A 20,981-nucleotide genomic window follows, 5' to 3' on the forward strand; every position below is an offset into this window, starting at 1 on the left:
CCTTCCCCACACGTGATGGGCCCTCGCTTCCCCTCCCTCTTCCCTTCCCAGTCCTTTCTCTACCTCTATGGACTGGAAGGATCAAGAGTTTAGCAAATAGTCTCCTTGTGGCAGAATGAGCTCTCCTGTTGGTGTCCACATAGCCACAGTCCCCCGAGTGCTGACTCTGGCATCTCTGCCAGCTTCATCCTCAGGGCGGCGCTCACCACAGCCCCTCCCTGGTCTTCAAACCCTGCTCATCTCCAAATTCAAGGCCCTTGTCTCAGCTCAGTCCAGAGCACCTCTCACCACTCTTCTCACTGGTCTTCCTGCTCTCGTCCTTCTCTCATCCAGTGCAACCTCCACACTGTGACCAGCTACATCTTTCTAACTAAGTTAGGGATGTAATCCTGTCACTTCCTGTGCCTACAACTACCAACAGCTTCACTTGGGCTAGAGAATAAAGTCTGTATCATCAGCACAGTGTTGAGACTTTATCAGCCTCATGTTCTTCTCCTGGTCTCATTTCCTATCATAACACCCCAATTCACTCACCAGGTACCCCAGCTGTCAGCATTAACCTGTCTGGTGTCGGTTTTAACAGATAGAGGTGCCAGCACTGAGACTGAGCCTGAGTTCAGGAACCTGAATAAAATAAAAACTTTAGTGAATAACAACGCATCAACATTTGTTCATTGATTCTAACAATTCTGGAAGAGAGGAGAAAGTAAAACTAAAATAAACCTATTGCTTCAAAGTGGGTGATTGCCATTAACAAAATGGACCCTAAAATAAGGAAAAGACTAACAAAGTAGTCACCCGGGACCTCTTCTACCTGCTTATTGTTGTCACATTGTTCTGGAGTTCCCTCTCCTGGGACAGGGAAGGAACGGGGACAGAGCAGTTCAGAAGTCCCCCTAAGATCTCCCCCACCTAGGAATCTTAATTCTGATATGTCAAGTAGGACTGGAAGCAGGTGAGTTGAGTTCCCTAGAAGCTGAGGTGCTGGACTTGAGCCAGAGAACAGATGCTGGGTCAGGAAAGCAACAGATTCCACATCACTGAGCCCTAACCCAAACCCCAAACCTAAAACCTAACCTTTAAAACCGAAACACTAAACCCTTAGCCCTAAGCCTAAATCTAAACCTTAACATAAACTCTGAAAACCTTACAACCATAAACCATAAGCATCACTATAAACCATAACCTAAACCCTCACTATAATACTAAACTATAAACAAACTACAAACTGTTAATCCTTTCCAAAAACCATAACCATAACCATAAACCGTAATCCATAAAGCACAACCAAAAACACATAGCCATAAACCATAAACGTAATCCATAATCAATCCCATAAACCATATAACATACATGTAGCCATAAACCATAAACATAAACCATAACCAAACTGGTTATAACCATAATCTTATATGGTTATAACCATAATCTTAACCTTAACCCCTAATTCTGCACCACACTCCACCTCAGCCCCAACCCTAGCCCTGTAGGGCACTAATAGCCCCTAACCAGTCAAATCAGAAGTAGGTCACAGAAACAGAATATACAGACCTATATCCCTTATAAAGATGTAACAGTGTTCCAGAAAATAGGACTATGAAACCAACTGCACACTCAAATAATCATGCACCGTAAGCAACTGTGTTTACACCAGAAATTCAAAGGTGGTTCAACATATTGAAACAGAGCCATGGAATACCCAACAGCAATAGTATGAAGGAAAAACACATGATCACATCAGTGAGGCACAAGAAGCTTTTCACAAAACCCAGTCCTATTTCATGATCGAAACACTCAAAGTAGGAATGAACGGAAGTTTCTTCAATGTGATCCAGAACATTAGGCCATACTTACAGCAAACATCATGGCTCACGTTTTAAGAAGTCAGGTTTATTCCTGAAATCAGGAACAAGGCCAGGATGCTGGCTTTCACCACCATCATTCAATAATGTAGCTCTATCCAGAGCAATTAGGAAAGAAATGAGAGGCATCCCTGTGAAAGGAAAAACTGAAACTGTCTATGCATAGATAACAGGTCACAGCTTCTTATATACATAACTTCCAAAAGAATCAACAAAAAAGTATTATTACTAGTAAAGTAATTCAAAGTTTAATGACAAAGTAGGAGTACATAGAAATCTGTTTTATTTGTATACACTAGCAAGGAATAATCTCAAAAGGAATTTAAGAAAATAATTCCATTTTAAATAACATCAACCTTGATAAAATACTTAGGAATAGTTTTAATCAAATAGCAAACCTTCAACATTGAAAATTACAAAACATCATTTCTTTCTTTGCTGAAAGGATTTAAATAAAACCTACATACGTAAATGTGAGGCCAACCCTGGTGATGGAAATTGTTTGTAGGCAACTGAACAGATGCGATGTATAGACTCAGTGTGATTCCTGTGAAAATGCCCCAAGGTCTTTGTGGAAAAATGCACACGCTGATCCTAATATTCACATAAACTTTCAAGGGATGCCAAAGAGCCATAACAATCTTCAAAAACCAAATCAAGTTGGAGACTCTCCCTTCCCAAACGTAATTCTTAATACAAAGCTACAGTAAGGGAAACGTGGTGATACTGGCACAGAGATATACATAGAGATCAATGGAATGGTATTGAGGGCCCAGAAATAAACCCACTGATCTAAGTCAGGTAATTTTTTTTAACATACACATTTAACTTATTTATCATTGTCATTTACAGCTTTATTTTATAAAACACAGAAAGACATTTTCTTCTCTATTCTTTTTCTCAAAGAGGGTTCAACTCACAGTGGACCATGTGGGGATTGAACTAGCAACCTTGGTGTTAAGAGCACGATGCTGCAAGCAACTGAGCTAAGGGGCCACCCCCAGAAAGACATTTTTAAGATTGCTCTATCAACAGAATTTAAACACAGAAATGTTGATAGTTTTTAAACTGTAATTTAAGTAAGTTACAATCTAATAATTGGAGATTTTTTTCAGTATGGTTACTATACAAATGAAATAAATGGCCAAAGGTATTAATAGCAATATTTTGTTATCTATGTATTATCACATACTTTAGGATCTAAACAAAGATTCTGAGTATTCAAACTTCTTTTGTTGTGTTTCATATTTAAATACCTCCCTACCTGTATTGTGAGTCAAGCTACTTCACCAATAGGTGTGAATTGGGACGACATTTAGCTTCATACCAAAAGTTTTCCTATGTACAGTTACCACCTTCAAAGAATTGACATTACAAGGCTGAAGTAATCTGCTGGGACCCTTTTTTGAACACTGCAAAAAATGATGTCAACACCATGGAAAGTCAAACAGACAGCCCCCCAAAAATGGGACAATCATGTACGGTCCTATAAAGTATGTTAAGTTTTCCCCATCTAATAGTTAAGCAATAAAATACATGAACTACAGTTGACCTGGTTTCAGGAGAAGCACATGTGAGGATCACATTATTGTTGTCCTCACGTATTTAGTCCCTGCCAGGGATTCTGTGGCCACCAAGCTATTCACTCTGTGAGAAAGGAAGGCAGACTCACTCAGATCTGGTGAGCAACTGTGATCCGACTCTTCCCATTTCTCAGGTCCAGCTTAACATTTGTATAAATCAGTAGATCAAATGAACAAGAAACCTCCAACAGTGGCAGGAATGTCACTGTAGCTGTGATCTGTCTGAACACAGAACAGATTCCATCTTGGAGAGCTTTACAAGCCTTTTCTCTGAGTGTACGGTCATCTGTGGCAGTCTTGTCACAATCAGTATCAAATTATCATCTTTTAAGGACTTCACCCCTTTCAATTATTTGAGAGGACTGCCACCAGTTTCTGAACTGAGCTCTTGTATAATCAAAGTTTTAGTTGTTCCACCACATTATTTAGGTATTTCATGAGCTCGGGATGAGTAGTTACAGGCAAGGTGAGCCCACATTTCTGCACTGGAGTAAAGGTTTCAGGTGGATATATGCCACGCATGTTACATCCTAACATATTGATGTCAAATGAGAACTCAGCCACAGTTTTACTGCTCCGGTCCAGGGTGGTGGCTAACTGTGAGGAGAGCTACAGGGCCTTGTCCAGACCCACAGAGGCGGCATGTACACTTACAGAGGGTGACCACAGGGCTCACAGCAGCTCCCCGCCATCTAAGTCCATTGATTTCTGATAAAGGGCAGACAACATGACATTGGGTAAAGAAGGGTCTTTCCAAAAAACGGTGCTGGGCAACTGGTCATGCACATGAAGAGAAATGAAACTGGACCCCAACGTCACACCACACACAAAACTTAAAATACATGAAGGGCTTAAATATAGGCAGTAAAAGTATAAACTATCAAACAAAACGTGGAGATACATTTTCATGACCTTGGCTTAGCGATGGTTTCTTACATATGACACCACATACAAGATACAACAACAATAAAAAAAGATACATTGGACTTCCTCAAAATTAAAAACATACATGCATCAAAATAAGCCATCCAGAAAGTGAAAAGACACGCCATAAAATGGAACCAAATATGTACACATTATATATCTGATAAAAGTCTGTTACCCACAGTAGACAAATAACTTTTAAAACTCAAGAATAAAAAAAGACAAACGACTAAAATTGTAAAAGAGACTTGAATAGAACCTTCTCCAGATGAGACATGCAGATAGTCAACAAGCACAGTAAGATGTTAAACATCCTTAGTCATGATGCAAATGCAAAGGAAAACCACAGTGTGATCCCCCTCACATGTACCAGAAGGGCTATAATCCAGAAACTGAAACTAACAAACGGCAGCAACAATGTAGAGAAATTAGAACCCTTAAACATTGAAAAAGTACAATGGTGTGGCCTCTGCATACAACACTTTGAAATTTCCACCCCACAAAAAAATGCCCATGTGGCTCAACAGATCCACTTCTAGAAATACACCCCCAGAATTGAAAACAGGTGTTAAAGGCTGTTACGTGAATCCACAGAGGCGCTGTTCACAATAGCAGACATGAACAATTCAAATGTCCATCTGAATCAGCAGTGAAAACTAAGTGACCAATCGTGCAGCTACACCAGGATTCTTTAGCTTGATGCAATTATGAACTGATTTCATAATTTCTAGAAATACGTTTCCTCTTAGCACAAAAATTTTAATGTGGCAGAAGACATGTTTACTAATACACACAAAAATATTTAGTTCATCTACAATAAATAACAAAAAGTTGATAAATCGATGTTCAGTAATTAGTGTTTCATTATTCTCCTATTTGGAAATACTCTAGACATTCAATAACTATCCATCATTTAATTTACATAACTTTAAAATTTAAAGTTCCCAAAGACACCTAGAAAATCTTTTCAATGTACATGTACAATGAAATTAAAAGTTTACCTAAATATCTTTTATTTTAATTGTACCTATTTTATATAGGTAACAGTTAAAACTTTGAGATTTCAAGTCAGTAATTACCAAAGCTATTTTCTTGACTTATTTTTTAACACACATAACTAATTTTTATAAACCAAGTTAAAAAAATGTATTTTATGTTAATTTTCAAAGACATGACAGTGTAATCAAACCAAACTAAAACCAGCTTTAATATCAAATATTTCAGCAGATCATAAAGTATTTGGGTTAGTTTTTATTTTGTTTCTTACTTTATATAAGCATTTAATTTGTTCAAGCCAATCAGATATCACAAACTGCTAACACTATCCAGAGCTACAAAACATCTTACCATACACAGACAAATACAAACTGGTTTCGCACAGGGATCACAAATTAACAGAATTAGTAATAACTATAGAGAACACACAAAATGATTTACCAAGAAAACAGCTGGTTGTCACAAGAGCTCTGTAACACAATTTAAATGTAGAAGTTTTTCCCATTTCAGGATCCATCCTCTGTACATGGACAGTGAGGACTAAATAGTGACACAACCAACCAGCCTCCTTACAGCTCAGGCCAGGAAGCCAGAGGCCCCTCCACACCAAGTGCATAAGAAGCAGCCCTCCCAAAGCCAAAGGGTCACCCCAAAGACAGTCAGAGAAAGCACAGACCTTCATCACACAGGCAGTTGGGATGGTGGGGTGCACAGGGTGTCTCAGGTCTCCCACAAAATGTGAGGCACCTCCAGCCCCAAACCCACTAATCTGTGGGCCCGAGCAGGTGCTACTGGACTGGGATCTGTCCAGCACTAATGGGTAAGGAAGGCTGGGGGGACAGATGCCCCTTATGGGCAGAAGCCCCTCAGGACACACTCCCCGGGGAGCTGGTGCAGCCAGGCAGAGGCGCACTGGGAACCCCAGCTTCTCCCACTGGCCACCAGGCTCAATGGAGTAAGTGCACCTGGCCGATGGTGGGGACCGGAGAGGATTAGCTTCCTCGGTCACAAAGCCAAGCTCCCGGGACACAGAACGAGAAGGAAAGAAAAACCTCATGCGGTTTCTACACAGGAACCCACAGCAAAGTTTGTCTCCGCAGACGCAGGTCTGGAGAGAACCGCTTAACTCCCCAGCCTGTGGGGCCGGCTCCCACGACAGGCTTAAGGGAGCCTGTGCCTGTGTTCTGTCCCGTGGTAGTTCCTTCTTAGGGCAAAGGACACACAAGACACAGACACAGGAAACAAAGAACATCTCTGAGAGGAAAGAATAAAGAAAACCCTAGAGTCTCTAGGTGCAAGAAGTTGCTGCACAGATATTTTTCTGCCACTTTAAATTCAGAAAGGAGACAAAGGACTCGCACGCACTCCTTCTTCTACCTTCTACCCAGCTGCTGACAGAGACCAGGAATTGTAATACACGTGCACCTAGAATCACATAACCACGAAATTTCCAAAAACAATGAGGAGAAATCAGGTAACTATGACATTTTAGACAAGGGTGGCAGTGGGCTCTTAGATGTTAGATGTAAAAACAGGAGATTTACAGGTAATTCAGGGAAAGCTGAGCACACGTGGCAGGTACATTTTTGTGAGGCTCCTGCATGGAGTCTTCCTGTCTCTTGCTAAGGGGATTGTGCTCAGGGTTTTATTTGTGCTTCACAGACTTTAAGGAGGCAGGGAAAGGAGAGCCAGGCTGGACGAGGGAGGCTTGTATTGTTAAAACTGCCCCTTTTGAATTTTTATTTTATTTAGCTCAGCGGGCCTGGGGCAGTTGTGGGCTGTTTTTACATTTCAGATCTACTGGGCAGAGGACCTGGGGGAGATGCAGGGTGTCATGCATGGTCTCTGTGACATGCAGGGGCTCAGCTCCCGCTCCCCGCACAAGAACACAGGATATAGTGAGGCCGAAAAGGAACACCCACGGAGCCATAGGTAGGGGAGTCATACTACTATACCCTCACACGCCGCTGGGTTGCAGACACAGGAAGCGGGCTCCACATGATGCGCAACCTGCCGTCCACTTCTCTGCCAACCAACCAACCCACTTGCTACCCGCAATCCGCACTTGCTAGCTTAGCCACGGCAGTTATATTAGTGACCAATGGCTAACTGGTAAGAGCTGATGGCCAGTTAGTCACAGCTGATGGCCATCTACTACCCGAGCCCACACTTTTCCACGTGAGGTTGAGACCCTGGAAACTGCTCTGTGGGACTCTGTCCCCCACAGAGACTTTCTCATTTCTATCATAATGAAAAATCAGCTTCCATTTTGGTCAAATTTCTGATTGGTTATTAAACACTTTAAAACCTGTTTCAACATACCAGTTCTCAAAGTCTTACACCTCCAGAAAGATTCTTAACATTTGCACATCTCTGGATTTTCCCTTCTGCCTTTTTTAAACGTAATGTTAATGTTAGCATCTGATGAGATCCAAGAAGCTAAATAACTCATTGAAAAGATTAATAGTTAAATTTCCTTGAATTCATTTGTATTCAATGGGTCTTTCTCTAGGGTCCAATAAAAACAGCGTTTGTCACAAGAGTTCTCTACCATTTTTTTTCCAATTTAGAAGTTTTTCCAATTCAAAGGATTCATAGTCTGGCCAGTGATGGTAGGATTTTAATACCTATTCAAACCAATAAGGCTTCTTTCTAACAGCTTAACCAAGGAAGCCAAAGGCTTTCTGTCTCTGTGATATTTCCTTGTCGTGACAAATGACACGAGACATAGACACAAAAAATGACCATCTCTGGGAGGGAAGATTCAATAAAGAAAACTTGTGAGTCGCTACTCCCAAGAAGCTATCTTAACAAATATATTTTCATGCCAATCTACATGTAGAGGAGAGGAAAAGGACACGCCACACTTCTAAATTCTCCCCAACCCGGCATAAATAGACCAGGAAGGCTGACAGGGTGAACAAACACACCGCTTACCTCTGCCGGCAGACGTCCCTTGAGCTCTCAGCTGCAGCAGTTTCCAGAAACTAGCAGTGTCCCGGCCAGTACTTCTCCTCGCAGGCTCCCCCAATACTGTGGGGGCTTAAAAAATTATTTCTTTTGCTCTAACCTAATAAGTGTGTTGTCGGAGAGCAGGTCAGAGTCATCACAGGAAGGCATTCCAGGATATAGGAACAACTCCTTGTGAAAAAAGGCAAGCAAGCCGAGGATTTATTAAAAGAAAACATATCCACAAAACCCAAGAGTGGGCAGGCCCAGGAGGAGAGAGACTGCAGGAACAAAGAAAATTTAGGATTATATTTGAATGAGGGCACGAAATATTCAGGGGTGGAGTCACAGGTGATCCCAGGGCGTTCCCAGGGTGTGTCTTTGCTGACAGACCCCTGCCCACCTGGAGGACGGATTCCCTTGTAGGAACCGCCTTGATGACACAGAGGGTGGAGATTTTTCCATGCCTGCAATGCTAATAGTGTTATAACCCACTACAATCAGCTGTAGCTGCACCTTTTCTTAGGACTGATCTCATCTCCTCTCTTTTCTTTGTTTCCCCTCACTCTTCCTTTCCTCCCCCCTCTCCCCTTGGCCCTGTTCTCTCTGCCTATAATAACAAGTTCTTCTAGCTGAACTAATCATAAAATTAACAGAATCAATCTACGATGAAATCGAACTTTAACATAGGTGCACAGGGAATTCACATATACGTGAAAATTCCAAAGACAGTGAGGTAAGATCGGGTGCTTTGCAGGTAATTTAGAAGAATGGCACACTCCCGGGAGGTAAATTGTTGTTAGGCTATGCAGAAAATAATGGGACATGGGGGAAGGGTGGTCAGCAGGCTCCCCTGGGCGTCTTCCCGCCTTATGCTAAGGAGTTTATGCCAAGGTTCCCTCCCCAAACCAGGTCTTTCCATCTGCATCTCTTAGGCAGGAAAGGGGGAGGGTCAAAGGCTGTTTCAGAGTCTTTTGTTCCCTAACAATGAGCTTAAAGTCAATGTGCCCACAGACAAAACTCTTGGTCCTCTTCATTCCCACCTTTGTAACTTTAATACAAGTTTCACATCCAGAAGTTAAATGAATAGATTGTCCCATATTTCATGGATCGAATCATTCAGTCCTGAGAATAACTTAGTTTAGTTACATGGTTGAGTCTTATTTCAGGACCCGGTGATGTAGATACACTTCCAAATTTCACCTTTTATTAAATGTCCATGATTACTTGCTTCTGTGAGGGAGGAACAGACTTTCCTCTACCCTCAAGCTTCTGACTGCTGTAATAATCAGATAGACATGAAACAGATTAGCAAGACAAAATAAGTAGATTTAATGCATACACATGGGAACCGGCACTGTGTCCCCAGGTCTTCCGTATATTCCTTTAGGCCCCCAGGACTGAAGTTCCCACGCCAGGCCAGCCCTCTGGACCCAAAAGTGGCCCCAGCCTTGGAGACTTTATGCCAGGGCAGAGGTAAGGAATTCTACCCCAACCCACCAGACAGGTCCAGCTACCACAGCTGTGCAGGGCAGCGGCTGTTCCAGCAAAGCTGCCCAAGGAGCCTGGTGTTCAGCTCCCCCTGCAAATGCTGCACCTGGAGTGGAGGCCCCAAGGCCCCTTCAGCCCCAGTCCCCAGGCCAGAGCCTAGAATCCCACCACAGCCTGCCTCCCCAGCGCTCCCTGGGGGTGCAGTCTAGCCCTGCCGGCCTCCCTGTGGCCTTTCCATACCCAGGCTTTCAGCTCTCAGACCTGGGTTCCTTTTGAGTGGTCATCCTGGGCTGCCTCTCTTACATGAAAAATAAATCTTTGGTTTGCACCCCACTACCCGAGATGTGGCGACTTACAGAGGCTCTCTGTGCACACTGTGAGTTGAAAAATGGTCCCGGGGAAGGTTGGGAGGCAAGAGGGGAGGGTAGCATAAGGCAGCATAGGTAAGAGCCAGGCGAGAAGGCAGTTAATTCATGTGTGCCAAGCCCTGGGCCAGGTTTTACCTCGAGGACTCCACATTCCAGCAGGCAGCTTCTAAGGCACAGATGACTGCTCCTGGGGCACAGCCCTGGGTCTGACACGTTCTTCGTTCGCTCTGAAACTTTGGAAAAAGACCTTTTCCTGACTGCCACTCAGGTGCTATTCCCAAGATGCACACGAGATGGCAGCAGAGAATAGCTTTTCATGGTGACCTGCACATGGTGTTAATTCCGAAATGCACAGGAGGTGGCAGCAGAGAGCATGTCCCTGCCCACCCGCCTTAAAGTGAGAATCCAGGCCCCTGGGACTGAGTTCACTGTGAGATAAATCCTGTTTTAGGCCCTTCACAGACCTCATCTCACCCACTGCTCCCATTTTCCAGATGAGGCACACACAATTATTACCTCCATTTCACAGGTATTTAAAATGAATACTGATTCTAACACAGTTCTGAGTCCAGAACCGAGGCTGAAATGGGCCCACGTGGGCCAGTAGAGCTTGCACACAAGGGATCCTGGACAGAGTGATCCAAACAGTCCTTGCAGCATTGGGTGGAGTCCTGGTCATTCTATTGAGGAAAATCTGCAGAAAACCTAATTGTCCATCTCTCCCTGCACTTGCCCAGGCTGGTTTTGGGATGGGACCAGGGCAGGCAGATGGGGACAGGAACAGGTGGGGAGGGAGGTGGTGGCCTGGCCCTTCACAGGAGGACAAGCAGCACCAGATCCCTGTGACAACGACTCCCCCACAGCTATGTGATGCCTGTGTTTGGGCCTTTTAAAAGGCCTCCTCAGCCCCGAGGACGGCTCTGCTTCTCCCCATATTCCCTTCCTCTGAGGTCACAACTGACAAGAGCTTCCTGGCTGCTCAGAATGCAGTCTCGGGTGACACTATCCTTATGGGGGAAGAGCCTGAGCCTCAGACAGGTGCAGAGCTGGCTTCTGTCTCCTCCAAGTACTAGCTGTGTGACTTCAGACAAAGACATGGCAAGTCAGGCTCCTCACCTGTCAGGTGGGGATAACGGCTCCCTCTCCGGTGGCTGTGAGGTCAGTGAGGATCTGATGCAGGTCGGCTCCTGCCACACACGTGATGGACCCTCACTCCCCCTCCCTCTTCCCTTCTCAGTCCTTTCTCTACCTCCATGGGCTGGAAGGATCAAGAGTTTAGCAAATAGTCTCCTTGTGGCAAAATGAGCTCTCCCTTTTGGTGTCCACACAGCCACAGTCCCGAGTGCTGACTCTGGCATCTGTGCCAGCTTCATCCTCAGGGCAGCGCTCACCACAGCCCCTCCCTGGTCTTCAAACCCCGCTCATCTCCAAATTCAAGGCCCTTGTCTCAGCTCAGGCCAGAGCGCCTCTCACCACTCTTCTCACTAGTCTCCCTGCTCCCGTCCTTCTCTCGTCCTGTGCAACCTCCACACTGTGACCAGCTAAGTTAGGGATCTAATCCTGTCACTTCCTGTGCCTACAACTACCAACAGCTTCCCCCGCAGGCTAGAAAATAAATTGTCTACCATTGGTATATCAGACCTGTTTCTTCTCCTGGTCTCGTTTCCTATCATAACACCACAGTATGGTTACAGGTGGCAGCATAGCATTATCCTTTATGGTTGGATAGTCAGTGGGGGCTTTAACAGATAGAGTCTCCAGCACTGAGACTGAGCCTGAATGTGGGAAACTGAATAAGATATAGACTTTAGTGAATAATAATGCATCAACATTTGTTCTTTAACTGTAAAAATTCTGTAAAACAAAAAATATATATAAAAAGAGGAGAAATTGAAAATAAAATAAGAGAAACCTATTTCATTGAAATGGGTGATTTCCTAGTAAAAATACTCATTCATAAAATGGACATTAAAATACGGAAAATACAAACAGATCAATTAGCCTTCCAGGACCCCTTCCCCTGCTGGTTCTCATCTTGTCCTGGGGTTCCCTCACCTGAGCCAGGAAAGTAACAGGAACAGAGCTATTCAGCAGGTCCCCTAAGGTCTGACCCCATCCAGTGTCCTCATGTCACCTGCCCCTCCCCCCCATGTGCCCCGCTCAGTGAAGACACCATCCAGAAGGAGTCTTAGGGATTATTGATTCTGCTGTGTCAGCCAGGACTTTTTTGTCTGCCAGGGACTGGACACACTTATTGAAGTAAAACAAATTAATACTTTGTAAGGGCAGAAGTACATCAGTGCTTGCAAGAGGCAAGTTTAACGGGTTTGGGCCTGGCAGGTCCCAGTTCTCACACTCTCGTTGACCTCAGTGTGCGACTGTCCACTGGGAGGCGCAGCTGGACCCACATCTGTGATCCTCACTGAGTGTGAACGTCAGAGGCTTGTTACCACCGAGAGGCCAAAGGATTGCAGGGCCACGGGCTGCTGTGTGGCTGTTGTGGCCAGGCCACGTTTAATGGTTGCAGGGTTCTCACCTCTCTTGGCTGGCTAATGGGCTGTGAGATAGGAGGTGCTTGTCTCACCACATGGATGTTGGGAATTGAAACATCCCAAGGGGCTGTCGACACTGCCCAGGTAGCTGTTCAATTGCCCCAGCACCATGGTCAGCTCAATAACTGGCCCTGGGGGCTTGACAGGGCCCGGCTGTCCTGAGCTGGAGGACTGCAATGCCTCCCTGGGTGGTCAGAGGCCTGGGGCCGTCCTGCCTGAGACATGACTGTCTCCTGCTGCCCACTCAGATGGGACGAAGGAGACAGCCAGTCCCAGAAGGGCCCCACCAGCCCTCAGGAAGGCTGCACCTGGCACCTGGCAGATCATTGCACCCAGTCCTGTATAAATCCACGTGTCTACTGAGTGCCCTCATGTGTCAGGGCTGAGCTGGAACTGGGGGCTACCACCCCTTTCCTGGTGGAAAGGCAGGTGGAAACCCTGTGTAACTCAGGTCCTCCACAGCCCTGGACTGCGGTTAAGTTGAATTTAAACCAGTGACCATTGTCCAGGACTATGGGACAGACAACGAATGGTCCCCTCAAACTCTGATCATGAGTGACCTTGGGCGAGTCCTGTCCATCCTGGAAGCCTCACAGAGATAAAGAAGGGGAAGAGGAAGTGTGCCAGTAAGGCTTAAACCGACCCTAACCCTCTAATCCTAACTCCCAACCTCCAAACTTAAATGTTAACCCTACCACTTGACACTGAGACCCTCAACTCTGATCCTTACACTCTAAACTGTGACCCTCTGACCATGACATTAGCCCTCTAACACCAACCCTGACTTATTCTGATCTTTAACCCCTTCCTTGATCATGACTGACCCTAAGCCCTAATACCTCAACATCCTTTTACAAATAAAACTCTTCAACAAATTAGATATACATGGAACCTACCTCAACAAAATGTAGGGCCCATGTGACTGCTAATATCACACTCAACAGTGAAAGGTTGGAAGGTTGGAAGTTTACCCTCTAAGATCAGGAAAAAGATGAGGGTCTACACTCTGACCACTTTTATTCAATGTGCTACTGGAAGTCCCAGCCAGAGCAGTAGGGCAAGAACGAGAAATAAAAGACGTCCAAACCAGAAAAGAAGAATTGTCTCTGTTTGCAGAAGATATGCTCTTATATGTAGAAAGTCCTAAAGATCCCACTAAAAAAATCTGTTAGAACTGGTAAATATATTCAGTAAGGTCACAGGATACAAAATACACAGAAAAATTAGATTATGTCTATACATTAACAAACACCGATCAGAAAAAGAGAGAGAAAACAGTCTCATTTGCAATAATATCAGAAACGATAAAATACTTAGGAGTAAGTTTAACCAAGGAATTAAAATATCTGTAAATGAAAAACTATAAGACATTGACGAAAAAAAATTGAAACAGACACAAATAAATGGAAGGATATGCAGTGTTCATGAAATGGTAGAATTCATACTGTTAAAATGTCTCTACTAGCCAAAGCCATGAATATAGTTCAATGCAATCTCTATCAAAATTCCAGTGTCATTTTTCACATATAGAGAAAAACTCCTAAAATGCATAGACTACGTAAGACTTCCACTGGCTCAAGCAATCCTGAGAAAGAACAAAGCTAGAGGCATCACATTTCCTGACTTCAGACTGTATTCCAAAGCTACGAAATGAGAACCATATGGTACTGGCATAAAACTGGACACACAGCGCAATGGAACAGAATCAAATGCCCAGAAACAAACACACACACCCATCTTTGCTACTAAGCTTTCTAAATGTTAGGAGCTCATCCTGGGTGGAGGAGAAATAGGGAAAGGGGCACAGAGGAACAAGTGGGGGAGGGATTACGTGCCTATTCCTTTCATTTGAAAATCTGGTGTTTCAAACTGCCTGGGTGAGCGTGTTCACTGGGGCCCTCTGAGCAGGAAGGTCTCATGGGACTGGGCTGGGGCTGGCATGTTGGTCACCTTTCCTATTTCTATTGACCAGCTGTTTGGCCACTTTGAGTTTCAAATGGGCTGATATCTGTTGTTATGGACACTTGAAAATCTCCAATGTGGCCCAACCCAGGTTCTGACACTTAAGGAAACAGATCCCTGAAGCACAACTGGTGGCCTGAGGTCCCAGGGAGGCTGAGACCCTGCCCACCAGCCCAGTCCCTGTCCCCAAGGTTGGCTGCTTCCCAGGAGGGAGCCATGGCAGACACATGGGAGACCCCTCACCACCCTGGTCCTGCTATGGGGACAGGCCTACCCACCTGGAGATGTCCCTGGTCTCCTTCACGTGGTGGATCGAGGCGGGAGCTCTGCAGAACACAAAGGGTGGTGAGCCGTGGAAGTTCCCGAGGGTCCTTCGTTTCTGGGCAGGGAGGAGCTGTGAGGGGGGAGCGGGAGCCCTGCTTGCTCTATCCTCAGCCCCCCTCAATTTCCATGTCCCCCTCCTGGGTGAGACACATGCTCAGGGAGCTGAGGGAGGCCACATTTAGGACCCAAAGAGAGACACTCAGAGGATGGAGAATTTTAGCTCAACCCAAGGAAGGAGCCAGGGAGGAAGTGAGCCTCCCACCACTGGGACCTGCGATTCAAGGTCAGCGAGCCCCTGGCAGGAGGGGCTCAGACCCTGTGCAGGGGCTCAGGCTGCCGACTTCAGCCCCGCGAGCTGAGACAGGCAAACAGGCACTTCTCGAGGCTCTGGGAAGGACCCCGCTGCGCCTCCCACAGCCACCCCGGCACCTGCTGCAGGCCCAGCACCCTGGCCCTGACCGGGGCATCAACACCAGGTCTCCCAGGCAGGTGGCGAGGACGCCGCTGGCCACACTGTTGAACTGGATGACAGTGGCACAGATGGTGGGTGCCAGGTGCTCACTGCCTGGCTTTCCCTTCAGGGCCATGTAGAGCCCAGGCACCACCATCTTGAACAGCTCAAGGGAAAAGGGGAGTGTCACCTAGCCCTGCCGCCCCCCAGCTCATGTCCACAGTCCCCCTCAATCCCAGGCAGGGGTCACTCGTCAGAGCTGGAGCTCAGGAAACAGGATGGGGCCTGAGCCCTGTGTGAGTCCCAGGGATTCGTTCTCTGTCCTCCGAAGGCCCCCAGCACTGGATGACCCAGGGCCCAGTGCTGGCAGGGAAGGGGGAGGGGCGTGTGCTCCAAGCTGGTCCCAGGGGGCATTTTCCTGGACCCTGCTGAGCCCCCGGGTTCTGACTCCCTGTTCCCTGGACCCTGGTCAGCCACTGGGCGGGTCTGACTCCCTGTTCAGGTTCAGATACACCCACGGGCTGTGTTTGTCTCCCTCGAAGCTCAGTACATACCTGGTGCATAATAAGTTCCTAGACTGTTGAGCCTCCTGGGCAGATGGGTTGAGGACCCAGCGACAGGCACACAGTGAGCTCCCCTCCCCCACCACGTCAGCCAGGCCTGCCCAGCTTCCTGTCTGTTTTGCCTCATCTGACAGGCACAGCCACTCCGGGCTGCAGGTACTGAGTGTCTGCTTTTCCTGTCCGCAGGTGGACAGTGAAGGTTCGGTGGCTAAGGAAGTGGCCCAGGTCACACGGGTAGTGAGTGGCAGAGCTGGGCTTTGGACCCAGCTCACAGGAGTCTGGTTCAGGGAATGGCAGGCCAGGGCAACTGGTGGCAGAGGGAAGGCCTGTGCCCCCACCCTGAGAGCCCACTGCTCTGCCATCAGCCTTGGAGGGAACTTGGAGAGGTTAGGCTTCTCATCCCTCAGCAGCTTCTCAGTGCTCACAGCACCAGGGCAGCCAGGCTCTGAGGTTGGAGCTGCCAGGTGGTTAGAGGTGCTGCTGTAGAGGGAGGACTCACTAGAGTCAGTGGGCCAGCTGGCACCACCGGTGCTCGCTCCGGCTCTGGAGGGCTTGACGGAAGTGACACTGGCTGCAGCACTAATGCAGCTGGCAGAGACACAGCTGGACGTGGCTCTGGTCTGAGCAGGATGAGGAGACAGGCACATGCACCTGCCTGACTTTCCGGTGCTTTCCACAGAGGAAAATTGCCACTGCCTCCAAGGGAACTCAGGCTGGAACCCCGACCCCCACCGCCAGACAGTCCTCCCAGACTGTGGTCCCGTTGCCTTCCCCCTGGACCTCAGTGGGTCTGTTTGGGGACAGAGCCCCAGAGAGCAGTTTCCAGTCTCTCAGCCTCATGTGGAAGGGTGCTGGCTCGGGTAGTATATGGCCGTCAGCTGTGGCCCTTGAGCCACTGGCCACTAATATAACTGCAGCGGCTGCGTTAGGGAGTGAAGTCAAGGAGAGAGTCGGTAGGTTGGCAGAAAGCAGACAGCAGGTCGCACGTTGTGTGAATCCAGCCTCCAGTGAGACTGTAGCGGTATGACTCCCCTCTCTATGGCTCCGTGGGTGTTCCTTTTTGTCCTGCGTTCTTATGTGGGGGCAGGACCAGAGGCACCGCAGGCCACCTCGCGCGACAGTCTGGGTCCCCTCGTCTTCCCCCTCAGCCTCAGTGGGTCTGGGTCCCCTCAGCTTCCGGCTCGGCCTCAGTGGGTCTGGGTCCCCTCGCCTTCCAGCTCAGCCTCAGTGGGTCTGTCTGCTCCTGCTGGACTTGGTTAAGGAGCGCTGGCCCTCCCGGTGGGAGGCTGACCTGTACATAGGCCGGCCCAGGCTGAAACAGGAGAAGCGCTGGCGCTGGACGCAGCCCTGCATCTGGTGGGCTAGTTCCCACCACAGAAGTGGCCTTGGGGGAGGGGCAGATGGGCAGCAGTCAGAGTCCTGGCCTTTCTTTCCTCAGTGCTCTCCATGATACCTTGTTTGGAACCGGGCTGTGTCTACGCCCCTACCCCAGGGGACATCCCAACGCCAACCCAGCAGGTTTAGAGAGCCTGTGTGAGTCTCTTCTCCCTACTGACAGTTATCGAGGGCCTGGACACACTCAGCCTCCCTGCACCTGGGCATCTGGACTGAGGGGTGAAGCCGACCTGTGAGCAGATGCTTGCACACCTGTTCCAGGCCTGGTGATGGTGGTCAGGAGGGGTGAGTGTGGAGAGGGACAGGCAGAGATGAGACAGTGGTGGGACAGGAACTCTGGGGGACAACTCAGCCCAGCCTCCAGTCTGGCGCCAGGGGCCTGTGACCCACCCAACAGCTCTCTGCGACTCCTGTCCCCCGGAGTGGAAGCCGCCAGACCTCAGCCCTCCTGAGGGAACCAGATGTGTGAAATCAGAGTTCTGCTAGGCTCCCTGCCCACACCCCCCTTACTGTCCCCCACGGAGCCCTCCTTCTCTACCCGAAGACCACTCACTTCTATAGGCTTTCCTGTGGGTCATCAGCCTGGTCAGAATATGGGGAGAGGCCTCCACATGTAGAGGAGGCCACGAGGGCATCAGATCTGCTGGGTGCTGGACAGGACCTGCGAGTGGCGTCTAGTATGCCTGACTCACTGACTAGAACTGAGGCGCAGGGGTGTGTCTGCTTGGTTCACTGAGGTATGCTAAGTGTCCCAAAACTGCCTGCTTATAGTAGGTGCTTAATACACATTGTTGAACAAATGAACTCCAACCACAACCATCACAGATATCTGAGTGGGCTTGGGGCCCCCTGCTATCCCTGGAGATCCCGAATTGGCTGCACCAAGGACCAGGACAAAGACCACCAGGTGGAATCTCAAACCCTTTGACAGATTGCTTTCCACGTGCTTTTCCAAACTCAGAAATGCCACAGGACAGTGATGGGTGAGGGAGAAGGCTTTTCATGGGGGAGAGACAAGTAATTGCCACGAACAGCACAGCACGTCCAGCAGCGCTTTCCACAGACCAGGCATCAGGGACGCACCTGCCATGGCTGATCCGTTGGACCCTACAGTAGCCCTGTGAGGTTTATCCTCTACACACCACTTTTCAGATCGTATATTACCTGATGTTGAACAGGAAATGTGCTGACCATTCCATGATACGATCAGCTGGGCACAGTTAAAATTAAGGCAGCCAGAACACAACAGAAGGGGGACAACAGGAGCCCCCAAACAGCATCACCCCTCCAGGGCTCCTGACCAACACCAGCCACAACCCTCACAGGTTGGGAATCCCCTCAAGAATGTGGAAATAGAAGGACTGTCCAGTGGTTCCCTCACTCTGATCTGGGATGGACATCCAGACTCTATTTCTTTAGTGCACAAGCAATCAGGGTGAAAAATGAAACTTACAAAAGTGTTGCTGACAAGATGAAGGGCAATTCTTATCCGGGTTCAGGTCTCCATCAGGCATGGTCAGAGGGGTCCCTCCAGTGTCCTTCATTCATCTCTCCCTTGAGCTGAGGCACAAGCAACACCGACATTCCTGTCACCGGCCACAGCTGATCTGCTTCACTGTCTTATCCACGCACAGCCCTTCCAGGGAACCTCCCTTTCATTCCCTACTTTGCCTTCCTGGACTTCCCTACATATCGTGTCACCTTGGGAGCCTTTCTGGAATGTTCCACCGCATATTGGTGGCTGTGCAGGGCTCCCACAAATGTCCATATCTCCCCAGCATGGCATGTGCCACAATCACTGTAATTTCTAGCTGGACTGTCCCTACCCTGGCCTGTGAACTCAGAGCAAGGATACCACCTTCTATCTCATTCTGTGGGTACCTCAGTCTCCACAGTAAATGCTGCATAAAGAGACTCAATCAGTGTGACAAATGTATGAACTAATGAACAGAAGACTTATGACATGTCACATGCATCAAAGTGGGCTACAACTTGGCCCTTTGGGGCCACCATTTCCATATACCATTTGTTATGGACGGAATTGTGTTCTCCCCAAACTTCATCTGTTGAAATTCTAACCCCCAATGTGTCTGTGGTTGCAAACAGGTCCATGAAAGAAGGACCATGGTTGAAGGAGCTCATAAGGGTGTAGCCATAATCCAATATGATTGGTGGCCTTATTCCAACCAGCATGGACTTCAGAATTTCCAAAGGATATAAAGAGATATTAACTTATGACAGTGATTCTTTGATTGACCAAACTTTAATGAGGCTCCTGAACCTTCACGTAGGTCCATCTGTGCACTTCCTTGTAAAATCCAGTTTTAGGAAGAACCCCGCTATCAGTTTACCAGAATCACCCATCCTTTATAGCTGATCACCCTTCATATCTGATCAGATTCCTCATCCTACATTATTGCCCAGATGACGTGTGATCACCTTGGACTGCCTTCTACAAGAAACACGTTAGGTGGTTTGGCCAGAATCCTCCTTATCCCCAATGTTTCCTCTTAGTAAGTTTCTACCCATTGACCCCCACCATGGCTATACATTGCTTGGTTATAAATTCTCACCTCCCATGCTGTATTTGGAATTGAGCCCAATCTCACTCCCCCACTGCAGCCGTCCTTATGCCAATTACGTCCTCACCCCAATGACTAGTCGTACTGTGCTTTAACAAGTGTCATTGAATCTTTTAAAATGTATCACTTACTTTCTGGTAGCTTTGAAAATATGGATAAGGAAAAATGTGAAGTTACAAAATATTTAGAAATTAATGACAAATTATGGGATGCCATCCACGCTTGCGGATTCATCCCAAAGGTCTCAGTAAGCATGAAACAGAAAAGTTGAACGTAAAGGAGAAAAGAGCGATATGCACAGAGCAGTGAAGCCTGTTGTTTTGCAGCAGTGCCTCAGCCCCTCGTGCTCAAAGCCCAGGTCCTGGCCCCATGAACCCCCTGATCCTGAGCCCAGGGCTGTGTCTCTGCCTTGCTGGTGAATGGGCAATAGAAACGGAAAGCATGTGTCATCGTGTTGCCTTTCACACCCGGTTTCCATCACCTGAGCACAGAAGACTCCAGTCCTTGTTTAAACAACCCATTCCAAGTGCAGGAGCTGCAGACGTTCGGGATCCCACCACCGCCCATCTGGACCCACCGCGAGGCCGGGTCACGCCCCCAGCACTCGCAGGACACGTGTCTCCAGCGGGACTTTCACTCAACCGGTTTTCAAACTGTTATCAGGGAAACATGTCAGCATTCACTGTAAATGGCCTCACAACTCTAAGCTCTTACCTTGAACTGTCTGAAACATTTAACCTGAAGTAGGGAGGAAGCAGCCCGGCTGCCCGGGAGGCCTAAGAGATTCCAACGGATCCAATCGCGGAGATTGGAGGAGGCGTGTTGCGTGGGAGGCCGGGCCTACCCCTAAATGGCCCGGGAGGCTCAGGCCCCGCCGACTTCCCCCGCCCCCTCGAGGCCCCGCCCCACGCTGGCCGCGCCGTCCGACCCCGCCTCTACAGGCCCCGCCCCAAGCCTCGCTGACGGCCTCCTCTCTGGC

The 20,981-nt window shown here is 47.8% G+C and overlaps 1 long non-coding RNA gene across 1 annotated transcript; it reads right to left on the reverse strand.

Moving 5' to 3' along the window:
• Positions 1-534: 534 nt before the first annotated feature.
• On the reverse strand, positions 535-20,852 carry LOC117021757 (uncharacterized). Its single transcript, XR_004422909.1, has 4 exons — positions 20,717-20,852; positions 18,874-18,980; positions 14,966-15,013; positions 535-624 (listed from the first exon to the last, which is right to left on the reverse strand). It is a non-coding gene; the product is annotated as an uncharacterized LOC117021757 (long non-coding RNA).
• Between the last annotated feature and the right edge of the window lie 129 nt (positions 20,853-20,981).

The sequence above is a fragment of the Rhinolophus ferrumequinum genome, chromosome 4 (assembly GCF_004115265.2).
Source record: "Rhinolophus ferrumequinum isolate MPI-CBG mRhiFer1 chromosome 4, mRhiFer1_v1.p, whole genome shotgun sequence".
NCBI lineage: Eukaryota > Metazoa > Chordata > Mammalia > Chiroptera > Rhinolophidae > Rhinolophus > Rhinolophus ferrumequinum.